The 12867-nt window shown below is 42.3% G+C and overlaps 1 protein-coding gene across 4 annotated transcripts in view; it reads left to right on the top strand.

Moving 5' to 3' along the window:
- The first annotated feature begins 1183 nt into the window (after window positions 1-1183).
- LOC138733857 (polycomb group RING finger protein 3-like) overlaps window positions 1184-12867 on the top strand; it is a 121608-nt gene continuing 109924 nt past the window's right edge. For 3 of the 4 annotated variants that reach the window (XM_069881361.1, XM_069881360.1, XM_069881362.1), the window contains exons 1-2: window positions 1184-1202; window positions 1404-1535. The gene's annotated coding sequence lies outside the window, so the exon portion shown is untranslated. Of the gene's footprint in view, window positions 1203-1403; window positions 1536-1897; window positions 1978-12867 lie in introns of those variants that run through there. The other variant, XM_069881363.1, reaches the window with a different exon arrangement.

The raw sequence follows: 12867 nt of genomic DNA, 5'->3' as shown, positions 1-12867 counted from the left end.
TTTAAGAGGCACTTTGAACACCTGTGTGGTTTTAATATATATATGGGTTAATGATATCAAAAGATTGCAAGGATTAGTCAGATCGAAAGAAGAGTGTCAATATTTGATGTTATGCTCCATCATCATTCTCCTTTCTGCTACTCTGTTAATTTTTTATTCCATGTCTCTATGCTTCTCACTTGAAAAATGTCTTATATATTTAACAAAATATTATGATACCACTTCAGGACAGTTACAGACAGCTCTATAACCTAAATAATTCTATAAAGAAAATGTCAGTGATTGCAGCTATGTTATTAGGGACCCTAGAAAGGAGGTATATGCCAGAAACCAAAATATTATTTTTAACTTCTTATTCAGCAAAGCTCCCAATATAGAAACTAAGAAAGGAACTAGCTTCTATAGAAGGAATGTTTACTTTAGTTTTGCATCTTTAGCTGAGGGCAACTCCCATGCTTACATAAGCATATTTATAATTTGCAAGAAGTGTATTTTAATTTGAAGTTTTTCATATATTTAGTAATTGCAATATTCTAAGCTAAACCTGACTATTTTTAAGAGCAGCTAATATTTCTGTGACTGAAATTAAAATCAGGGGGAGGATCATTAGGTACATACATCCCATAAATTTTTAAGAATATGAGGGATTAATCCCTTGTATGTGAGGAAGATGTTAGAAGGGTCATGCATAAAATGTCTGTCCCTGTTTATCACATAATTTGTGATAGTGATGTGTCCCTGTATGTGGAAATGTGCAGGTTTGGTGAGGAATGTTCTGGGGTGCTTGTCTTTGCATGTGCAGAAGGTGCAGGTTCGGACGAAGCAGTGCCAGGGGTGCATGTCTGTATGTTGAGAAAGCTAAATGGGGCAGTGGAAAAGCATGCGTTGCATAAGGGCTATTTCTGGGTAAATTCACCCCTCACCCAATCATTCCCATCTTGACAAAAAGATAGCATACAAGGATGTTACCTAAAAAAAAGGGTGCATGCATGAAGGAGCAATACTGGGCTGGGATCCCACAGGGGCCACCCTAGGGAGAAATGCAGAGTACTGCAGAGAGGTATTCTCCAACCCGAGCTTAGGGGGGGAACCAGAAAGACACTGCTCCCCTTTCAGCATACGCATAACAGAGTGGGACAGGAGGAACGGATGACGCGAAACTAATCCCATATCTCGAGAGAGGCAAGGATATAGATTTGAGTGTATGTGTACGCACAGTGCGCATGCGCTATATGCATGACACACTCACTCGGGTTTATTCGGTCCGCACTCGGCTGTTTCCGTCCCTTTGTTTTAAACTCAGTCGGAAGACGGGGGGGGGGGGGGGGGGGAGAGACGAAAGCCAGAAAGTATATTTTTCTTTTCTCTCTCTCTGTCTCTCTCTTTTTTTTTTTTTTTGGCAGGGGTAGGGAAAAAGTAAAAGGGGACGGGAATCAACCCCCGAAGATAAAAGATTCCTGCTCCTCTTTCTCTTAACAGCCGGGTACAGCGTTGCTCATCTTCTCTTCATTGCCGTCGCTGCTATTTATAAACAGGTCAGTCTGCCACCCTCCGGTGTTGGGGGGGAGGGGGGGGGCGGACCGGACCGGACCGGACACGACACGACACGACACCGCATCAGGTGTGGGCAGGCTGTGCTTGAACATTTTCTGATGCAGAAAATGCACGTTATTGTCTTGGTGGGTTCGACAGTATTTTAATAGGAGGAGTTTTTTTGTTTTTCTTTCCTCCTTATCCCTACCTTCCTTTTTCGTGCTCAAGGGTAGCTTCTGCCCGTCAAGGGGAAAGGTGTCAGCTGTCTTTTCCTTTAAAAAAAGCCACACAAACAACTTCCCTCCCACCCCCTCTTCTGTTTTCCCCTCCCTTTCCTATTCGATCTATTACGCTTCCTGGTTTCTGGAGGAGCGGTAGCGCTTTTTTTCTTTCTGAGTGCCTGGTTTGTGTGCTCTTGCCTTCTACCAACGGATTTGTACTCAGGTTTGCACGGAGACCTTGCATTACTGTGGGTGTGTAGCTCAGCAGGGTGATAAGGAACGTTTGTGGAGATGTGGTGGTGAGGTTTGGGAGAGACCTATTAACGGCTTTGTATTGATTAAGCCTTTACTGTTGGGAAAGGGAAAGAATCTGTCTCTAGTTAGAATGGAGTGGGTGTATTCTTTGCTAAATGACCTGAATTATACAGATATGGGGGTTTGATGCTGTGTATGGCTTAGGTTTTTCAAGTCCTGTGAGAAGCAGGAATTGAAATAGTACTGGTAAATAAAAAAAAGAATGTTTGTGGTTTGTGTTGCACTTCCCCTCGAGTATTTATTGAACAGCCTGGTTTTCTACTACCAAGTTCTGTTTGTTTTCTACAAATGCTGGATTTGTTAGTGAGATGTGGTGTTATCATAGAATCACTAGGTTGGAAAGGACCCACTGGATCATCGAGTCCAACCATTCCCATCAGTCGCTAAACCATGCCCCTCAGTACCTCATCCACCCGTCTTTTAAACACCTCCAGGGAAGGTGACTCAACCACCTCCCTGGGCAGCCTGTTATGGAATAACGTGGCAATCAGTTTATTGCTGAAAAGTAATTGATTTTGTTTCAGAATCTCCTATGGAGAAACTGCAGAAAACTTGATACTTTAATACTATGGTTGTATAATACTTGCATGTTCTTTGCTAGTTCACATATTTTTGTTTTGGGAAATGTTGTATACTCTAATTATTTGTATGCATATTCTCAAATCAGTTTAGTTGTTTTTTTTGCCCTCTGGGTGTGAAATATGGGTGACTGAGAAACCTAAATCTAGAAGTTCTGTTTCATTACCCACGTGTGCTCTAGAATGTTCCTTTGGAAGTGTTTTGCTTTGGTATTTTTCAGGAGTCCTATATATGTTTCTTAACATATATCTACATATGTTTCTTAAAATTAAAATTGTGCATGAGAAAGTTAAAATAAAAAAAATAATCAGATGCTGTTTAAACATAACATTCATTTTAATTTTGACATCTCATGTGCATAATGATCCTTCTGGGCTTAAGTCATTTTAGACCAAAATGTTATACTCTCCAGGAAGCTACTTCAGAAATACATTAAAAATATTTGCATGGAAACTTCAAGCTAGATATGATCTGTAAAGTGGATGTACATTTTGAAAAACACTGCAAATGTAATGAGATCTTGCAAGAATGTGGGTGTAGAATATTCCAGTTCTTTTATATGTGTGTATATATAACTCTATCCTTTCATATTGGGATAGTGGTCCAACTGGTACATAGTTTGAGACAGAGATACTAAATGGAAGCCAGCATCAGCAGTATTTGGTGATGCAATGGATTTCAGAATATTGATATTCTTGAATGTCCTGTGGTTTAAATGGTTTCCTTTTTGATATTACTAGGAAAAATGGTTGAGTAAGAGTTCAGACTACCTCCTTGTGCTGGGATAGTTACTCTATTAGGTTTGAAGGGAGGCCAGAGAAAACTGACTTAGTAATGTTAGATGAGAATGTCTGATTTAAATAAGTTATCAGTTAGAAAGATACTGCCTAATTCCAGAATCTATTACTTGTTACAGGACTTGTATTGGAGTCTTGTCTCTAGGGTAAATAATTTTACCAAAAGAGAGATTCTTGGGAAGCTAAAAGTCAAGGCTCACAGGCTTTGTTCTAAATATACTTGCTATGTTGAAGTAGTTAATGCAGTCAAAGGGTGGAGAGGATGGGTTTGCATTGCATTAAAACTAGCCCTTGCTATTGTGATAGGCACTATTGTGTTTTATTGTTTATTGAAACAGATACTGTATGCAGTAGTTTCTGTTAATCTTCTGAATGAATACTTCTGTGTTTAAATTGCTAGCATATAAAATATTCCCTGTGGTGAGAATTTAGGAGATGGAAATGTTTATTTGTTATTGAAGATTTGAATTAAATTTGTCATTACATGGCCTGAAAGTCTTACAGGCATGTTGCAGAAGAGAATAAAAGAGCAGTGACTTGGTTAAGCAATGTCATTCTCCTTTTTCTATCAGAAAGAAAACTTCATTTAAAGTGAAAGTTGAGTTGGTCCTGTGAGGGGTGAAGGGGAGGAAAAAAACCCCAAACAAAAACACTTCCCCTCCCAATGCAAGCTTGTTTTCTTCATGTAAACTCTAAAATATCTCCTTTCATTGAGTTCAAGAGTCTGTAGGGATATGTCTGCTTCAGAGAACTTGATTAAATTGTACTTGGTTTTTGCACTTGACAAATTCTTTTTAGAGATTATTCTTTATAGTCACAAATGTAATTCTCAGGTGCTGTCTCTAGGTACAGGCTAGTTGGAAAAATGTTAATTAGCTATGAGCTAATGGAATTCTATAGAGAAATGGAATTCTTATGTGCTTTCTTTAATTTTTTTTTTTTTTTTTTTTAGAAGACCGAATGAAGGTAGAGAAGGGACCTAAATAAGTATGTGAGATGGTATGATGAGCTCAAGACTAACCTGTTCTGGTTAGCTTTTGGCAACCAGTTATGTAAGCAATGACTGCCTCTTGCCCAGCTTGTAGTTAGGTCATGTGGACTCAGCTAGGGAAAGTGTCGAGATTTGGGTGAGAACTGGAGATATCAAGAGTGGGTATGATAGTGTTACTACAATTGAGGAAAGTAAAGGTAAAAATGCAAAGGAAACCATGCTCTTTTGGTTCTGTTGCTCATGGAACAACTTGTTTGCACATGTGAAAAATGGTTGAGTTTGTAAAAAGTATGAGCCAACTGGCTAGCTACAAATGTTCATTAGTTGGAGTGTATAACCTTGCTACTCATTAAACCTGTGAAGCGCTCAGCAATCCTAGAACATATTGTCCCCAAATGCAGGTGTCTGCTGCTGCCCCACTCCCTGAGATCCTGCACTTGACGAAAAATCTTACTGTGTCCATGAGGGGACTGGGTGGTTAAATTATACATTGCAAATAATACCTGTCTGGTGTAAAGCTAAAATATTTGTTGTTTTGGAAGCATAAGTGCGGATGCCGTCTTTGGTGAATGAGGTATATAGCTGTGGTGAGTTAACCTTGGCTGGCTGGAAGTGCCTCTCCCAAGCCATGCTCTCACTCCTCAGCAGGAGGGGGGAGAAAACAAGATGAAAAGCTCATTTTGATCTGGATAAGGACAGGGAGATCACTTGCCAATTACCATCACGGGCAAAACAGTCAACTTGGGGAAGGTTAACTTATTGCCAATTAATAATAGAGTAGGGTAGTGCAAAACAAAAATAAACACACACCCCCACACACACACCCCTCCTTATTCGCAGGCTTACCTTCGCTCCTGAATTTCTACCTCCTCCTCCTGCGAGTGGCACGGCGGGGTGGGGGTTGCAGTCAGTTCATAACACTTCACCTTTGCTGCTCCTTCCTCTTCATGCTGTTCCCCTGCTCCAGCATGGGGTCTCTTTCACATAATACAGTCCTTCAAGAATTGTTCCAGCATGTGCCCTTTCCATGGGGTACAGTCCTTCAGGAACAGACCACTCCAGCGTGGGTCCTCCACAGGCTGCAGTTTCTGGCAGATGACCTGCTCCTGCTTAGGCTTCTCTCCATGGGCTGCATTTCCTGCCAGGAGCTTGCTCCAGCTTGACGTTTTCCATGGGCTGCAGTGTAGATGTTTGCTCCAATGTGGTGCTCTGTGGGCTGCGTGATCACAACCTCCATCACCATTATCTTTTCTACAGGTTGCAAGGGAATCTCTGCTCCAGCACCTGTAGCACCTCCTTCCCCATCCTTCAGTGACCTTGGTTTCTGCATAGTTGTTTCTCTTACATTTTTCTTACTCCTCTCCCTCATAGCTGCTGTATAGGTTTTTTGTTTACCCTTTAAAAAAATATTATCACAGAGGTGCCACCAGCTTCACAGATTTGGCTAAGCTTTGGCCAGTAGCAGCTCCATCTTGGAGCTGTCTGACATGGGGGCAGCCCCTAGTGTTTTTTCAGAGAAGCCACCCCTGTAGTACCCACCCCACCCCCCCACCCCCCAATAAACAAACGAACAAAAAAACCCTCTAACCTTGCCATATAACCCAAATACTTTTTTTCCCACAGCCATGGGCAAAGGGAGATCCTGCCACCACCTACCTTCTCTGTGTGAGACTTGCCTCAAGACAGTTTCCCATTCATGGGCCTATGGGCTAGTTCTTCTGGTTTATGTGGTCTTTTGTGGGGAATCCCTTGGCTGCTTTTTCTTATTGTCCCCATGCACACATTCTTCTGAAGTTGGTGTTTTGTCCTGGTTTTCCTTTTTCAATGGTTTTGCCTGCATCTTGTAGCAGATACACTGTTCAGAATCTGCCCCAATAATAGTGCATTCTCATTCTGTTGGGCTGGGGCTGGATGTAGGAGGCCTCTCAATCTGGCTCACAGGATTGGTCTGTTCTTTGCATGGGGTGGGGATTGCAAAGGGGCCCCTTGGTTGACCTCCTAGGAGGGTGTCTGTAGCCCTCAGGCATGCTCTGACTTGTTTGTGCCCCACCCCCTATCCCCTCCTTTTGGCATTTCCCCCAATCCCAAACATGTTAAAGCTTGTTCAGAAGACCTTTAAAAGGAGATGTGTGTGTTGACTTAGTTTAATTACTTTCTATTCACATTTAAACTTTTATTTTTTAGTAATCTTTATGTGTATATGTACTTGTATATAGAGCATCTATCTACCTGTGTGTGTATATAGATAGAAAAAATGTTCTACATCTATGTATAAATAATATATATAAAGTGCAAATAAACAGGATGCATAGATATGTATGTTTTCAAACATGAGCACTTCATGGCCCAAAAGAAACGAACAGTCAGTCAGAGGATGCTCTGAGAACACATGGGTATACAGGTGTCAAAAATGGCAGCCAGCCAATCACAGGGCAATATGAAAAACTTGGATTCATGACATTGTCCAAAACAGTGGCCTCAGCACACGAGGTCCAACACAGAAAAACCTGAGACTGTACCTGTAACTATTTAACAAGTTAAGAAAATCAACTACAATAATTTTCAAAATAGTTCCGTTCTGCATCGACATACAGCTGTGTATGATGCTGCCAATGTTCAAAGCAATTCTGCAGATCATTGTCTGAAAGGCTGTTGAGGATCTCCATTGTTTTTGCTTTTACATCTTCTACCAAAAAAAAAATGGATTCCTTTGACCACCAACTTGATCTTTGATAGGAGGGGGCCAGATCTGGCAAATAGGGTGAGTGCTCAAGCACAGAGATGTTATTAGCTAAAGATTGCTCCCCAGAGGAAGTAATGTGGGTTGATATATGCTGAGATATTGTGACCAAGGGTAAAAAAACATCTGTATTTGAACACATGTCCACTAGTACTGTGTGAAGTGATCGAGCTGAGCCTTGTCTTGCTGTGATGAGTTAGAACATGTTCTTTAACAATCTTTGTATCTCTCCTCCCATTCTTGGTTCCCAAGCTATAGGGTTAGTCTTGGGGTATTTTTGTGTTGGATCACCTATGTAGTAGGAGTGGAATTTCCATGTCTAATATAAACATAAACCCAACAATGTTTATGTAGACATAGACAAACAATGCAGACACCAAGGTCAGTGAAGAAGAGGATGAGGAGGTGCTCTAGGAGCCAGAGCAGAGATTGCCCTGCAGCCCAGTGAGAAGACCATGGTGTAATGCAGGTTTTCTGTCTGCAGCCTATGGAGGTCCATGGTGGAGCAGATATATGTATCCTGGAGGAAGCTGTAGCCCACGGGCAGCAATTGTATAAACCTACCTTGGAAAATCCAAATAATTGTTAACTCACAAAAAGAAAATAAAGATGCTCAATTCATTATGAATATGCTAACCAAGATAGATTTTAACAATTAGACTATGCAATATCCATAGAGATAATGGCACATGCAGTGCTTGAATGTTGTTGAGTAAAATTAGCTGTCAAGATAATTTACAAACAAACTGCATGATTGATGTTGCTGAAAGCAAAGACATCTGAGGGCCCATGCTACAGTAGTATGTAGGTGACATCCTAAAAACTAAATGATGCTGCTTTGGATGCAACACAGCTGTCCTTTCACTGAGTACTATCCATTCACAGCCCTGTCTATTAAAGAACAAACTAATTGTTTGGCTATGATTTTCTGTGAGAAGTGCAAGGCTTATGTAGAAAAGCATCGTGAATATAAAGGCTAGAAGGGTACAATGTGCTATGAACAGATCTATAATGGACCAGTGCATGAGATCAAAACTGTAGAAGCAGGGCAGGACTACATCATCTACAACATGGAATGCATACAAGAAACTGGGACACATCCCAAACTATTTTTTTCATAGAACAACCAGGTTGGAAGAGACCCACCGGATCATCGAGTCCAACCATTCCTATTCTTTTGCCATGGAGTCAGCTCCAGGTGCCCTTTGGGATGAAGAAGGGGTGGAAAGAAAACTGAAGGAGAACAGGAGTTTAAAGGGGACAAGTCCTGTGGACTTTATGCAGTTGTTTATAGACACAGAGTTTTGGGGCTACACTTTCCTAGCACATAATGCCAAAGGCTATGATGGCTAATTTGTTATTAGTCAGATTTTGAAAAGAAAAATGAATGTGTAATTAATCATCCAAGGTGGTAAACTCATGTACATAGAAGTACCCAGTCCAAGTTTAATAGACACTTTAATGTTTTTACCCGTTAAATGAAGTAGCCTTCCCTGGGCATTGAGAATTGCAGGATGCAAAGGTTATCCTGATACCGAAAATGCTGGCAGGTAAAACACTCTAAGACTCATTTTGGAGTTATAGAAAGCAAGCATCCTTTCTCAGACCTGGGCAACATGCAGGAGTGATCTCCATCAATCATGTGCAATGAGACGAAAGATGGTTACAGGCTATATTTCCCACTTACGTGCTTATGTATAAATTTTCCCAGAAATCTTATGCATGTTCTATTACTTTCCAAGGTCTAATTTTAATGTTATGAACTTTGCAACAGTCAAAACTCCTGCTGATTTGGAGCTGGCTCCAGCTCTCTGCCTGACCTTGGCTTTGAGATAAGAAGAAAGCTCCAAATAGAGGTGATTACAGAAGAAGATGCAACACCATTTTAAAGAAAACATGCTATCAGAGGGACATTCTGTCTAATTTTCAAAAAAAAAAATACAGTTGCTTAGATGAAACTTAACTCTACTTTAGCTTAAATCAAAAATATTCCACTTTTGTAATAGTAACTACTTCTTGTATCAAATCCCTCCTTTTCTTTTTGGACCTTTGATTCTCATCTAAAGGTCCACATCGCCCTTCTTCCCACTGGATAACAAGCAAGGCAGAATAACACCAACATTGTTTATCTATATGTGTTCTAGAACTATGATCCTTTTCAAAACTATGCATTTGCACAATAATACTGAGAAGGTGATCCCTATTATGACAATAACACTAAAGTTTGTGACAAGGAAGCCCTTGCAGTTACAGTGTCAGGAGGCCTAAGTTTACAGGCATGTTTTCTTCAGTAAACAATAATCTGGTAGTCCAAGGCTCATTTCCCAATACCCATACACTGTACCCAGGGGCTGGCACTTCAACCTGTGAGCAGCTGGAAGTGTTGATCCAGGCTTGTAATCCTAATGCTCATTTTATAATCAAAGGAAGGCTGTTATTATCACATCTGCCCCTGACAAGGTTACATGTGATTTTCTGGGTACAGTTCCATGACAACTTGCTGTAATTAAATTTATCTTTCTTTCCCCATCCAAAGCACCAGTTCAGGGGAGAAATGTATCTCCAATCTCCTTGTAACTTTTTATCCCAAGTTCCAGAGATTTTTCTCAAGATATTACATTCTGATACTTCAGTCACATCACTGCTGCGGTTGGTAACACACAGGGTCATTAATGCAGCAGCAACTTGTGTCTCACTGTACCCTGCAACCCAGTCGAAGAAATGATGGTCTAATGGGGTGGACCCCTTTGGGCAAGGAGTGTTAGCATGATGCGCCAAACCAATCCTGTTACTTCTCAGCCTCCAAGGTGTTGTAACCTGCAGTACGCCCCTCCCTCTTTGTCTGCACTGGTTCTCGCTATCTAAATAATAGCTTGCGTTCGCCTCTTTTAGCGCTTTGGTGACATTATCCAATTTTTGAAGATCTGTAAAATTTAATGGAATAATTCCCCAGGATATGGGATCTGAGGTGGAATGTGGCACGTGAAGCAGGCTATCATGCTAGAGAGTCTATTCATTTTATCAATATCTTTTATCAGTTTTTGATATGCTGTTGTCATTCCAATCTCTCCCTTTACCCACAGTTATCATTGTAATGACAGTCATTTGAAACATAACCCTAAAATTCATCGTTATCTAATTATTTGAATCCTTATCCTTAGTGGGTTCCCTGAGTCCAGTTGGATTTTCCACTCAGGCTTCGGTACCTGCTTGATTCCCATATGGTGAGCAGTTGGGGATCATTGTTCCACAGTCCATAAAGCAGGAACCCTCTTAATCCGTGAATGATGAATCGAGGGTCCTTTTCCAGCTAGCTTCACGGTTGTGAATGTAGTTAAAAGTACTTGGAATGGTCCTTTCCACCTAGGAGTTAATGGTTCCATGTCCCAGGACTTGATATATGCCCAGTCTCCAGGCTGGAACAGATCCTAGAATCATAGAATAACCAGGTTGGAAGAGACCCACCGGATCATCGAGTCCAACCATTCCTATCAAACACTAAACCATGCCCCTTAGCACCTCATCCACCTGTCCCTTAAACACCTCCAGGGAAGGTGACTCAACCACCTCCCTGGGCAGCCTGTTCCAGTGCCCAATGACCCTTTCTGTGAAAATTTTTTTCCTAATGTCCAGCCTGAACCTCCCCTGGCAGAGCTTGAGGCCATTCCCTCTTGTCCTGTCCCCTGTCACTTGGGAGAAGAGGCCAGCACCCTCCTCTCCACAACCTCCTTTCAGGTAGTTGTAGAGAGCAATGAGGTCTTCCCTCAGCCTCCTCTTCTCCAGGCTGAACAACCCCACCTCTCTCAGCCGTTCCTCATAAGGCCTGTTCTCCAGATGCGTTGGTGCATCAAGCTCTAGGGATTTGTTAATAGTCACGAATTTCTGTAGTTCCTGGAGAGTCTTTCTTGAAGATATCAAATACTTATTAATGTCCAAATTCCCTTTAACTGTGATATCTCCTGGGACATATGGCATCTGCTAAGACCTCCCATACAATATCTCATATGGGCTAAGGCCTCCTGGTCAAGGTTGAATTCAAATTCTTAATAATGCTAAAGGTAGAGCTTTTACCCAGGATTCCTGACATTTTACTCAACTACAACTTCAAAGTATAATTCATTCTCTCCACTTTCCCACTAGACTGAGGCTTCTAAGGTATATGCAAATCCCAGGATATTATAGAATCATAGAATAGTTTGAGTTGGAAGGGATCTTGAAGATCATCTAATTCCACCTCTCCTGCCATGGGCAAGGACGCCTCCCACTAGATGAGGCTGCCCAAGGCCCCATCCAACCTGGCCTTAAACACCTCCAGGGATGGGGCAGCCATAACTTCCTCGGGCAGTCTATTTCAGTGCATCACCACCCTCACTGTGAAGAAATTCCTCCTTATGTCTAGTCTGAATCTGCCCCTCCAATACATAGGCATAGCCCCTAGACCTATCACTACAAGCCTTTGTGAACAGACCCTCCCCAGCTTTCTTGTAGGCCCCCTTCAGGTACTAGATGGTCGCTATAAGGTCTCCTCGGAGCCTTCTCTTCTCCAGGCTGAACAAGCCCAACTCTCTCAGCCTGTCCTCGTATGGGAGGTGCTCCATCTTTGTAGCCCTCCTCTGGACCCGTTCCAACAACTCCATATCCTTCTGATGCTGAGGATTCCAGAACTGGGCACAATACTCCAGGTGAGGTTTCACAAGAGAGGAATAGAGGGGCAGAATCACCTCCCTTGAACTGGTGGTCATGCTTCTTTTGTTGCACCCCAGGATACGGTTGGCCTTCTGGGCTGTGAGTGCACGTTGCGGGCTCATCTCAAGCTTCTCATCAGCCAACACGTCCAAGTCCTTCTCTGCAGGGCAGCTCTCAATCATGTAATTCCCCGTCCTGTATTATAACTGTGGGTTGCCCCAACCCAGGTGTAGGACCTTGCACTTGGCCTTGTTGAACCTCATGAGGTTCACACAGGCCCACTTCTCCAGCTTGTCTAGGTACCTCTGGATTAGATCCCATCCTTCTGGGGTGACAACTGCACCACTCAGTGTTATCTGCAAACTTGCTGACGGTGCACTAGATTTTACTGTCTATATCACTGATGAAGGTATTAAACAGCACTTGCCCCAGTATAGACCCCTGAGAGACACCACTTGTCATGGATCTCCATCTGGACTTCGAGCCGTTGACCACTACTCCCTGAATACGACTATCCAACCAGTTTCTTATCCACTGAACCATCCACCCATCAAATCCATATCTCTCCAATTTAGAGAGAAGGATTTTGTGGGGGACTGTATCAAAGGCTTTACAGAAATCCAGATGAATCACATCCGTTGGTTTTCCTGTGTCCCATCATAGATGGTTACCCTATCATAGAAAGCTACTAGGTTGTTCATACAGGACTTGCCCCTGGTGAAGCCATGCTGGCTGCCACTAATCACCTCCCTGTCCTCCATGTGCTTTAGCATAGCTTCTAGGAGGATCTGTTCCATGATCTTCCCAGGCACAGAGGTGAGGCTGACAGGTCGGTAGTTCCCAGGGTCATCTTTTCTACCCTTTTTAAAAATGGGCACAATGTTGTCCTTCTTCCAGTCACCAGGGACTTCTGATTGCCATGACTTTTCAAATATCATGGAGAGTGACTTGGCAACCACATCGGCCAATTCCCTCAGGACTCCGGGATGCATCTCATCAGGTCCC

This window comes from Phaenicophaeus curvirostris (assembly GCF_032191515.1).
Source record: "Phaenicophaeus curvirostris isolate KB17595 chromosome Z unlocalized genomic scaffold, BPBGC_Pcur_1.0 scaffold_52, whole genome shotgun sequence".
Lineage (NCBI taxonomy): Eukaryota > Metazoa > Chordata > Aves > Cuculiformes > Cuculidae > Phaenicophaeus > Phaenicophaeus curvirostris.
The sequence above is the reverse complement of the archived record's forward strand: the minus strand, read 5'-3'. Positions and strand labels throughout refer to the sequence as shown.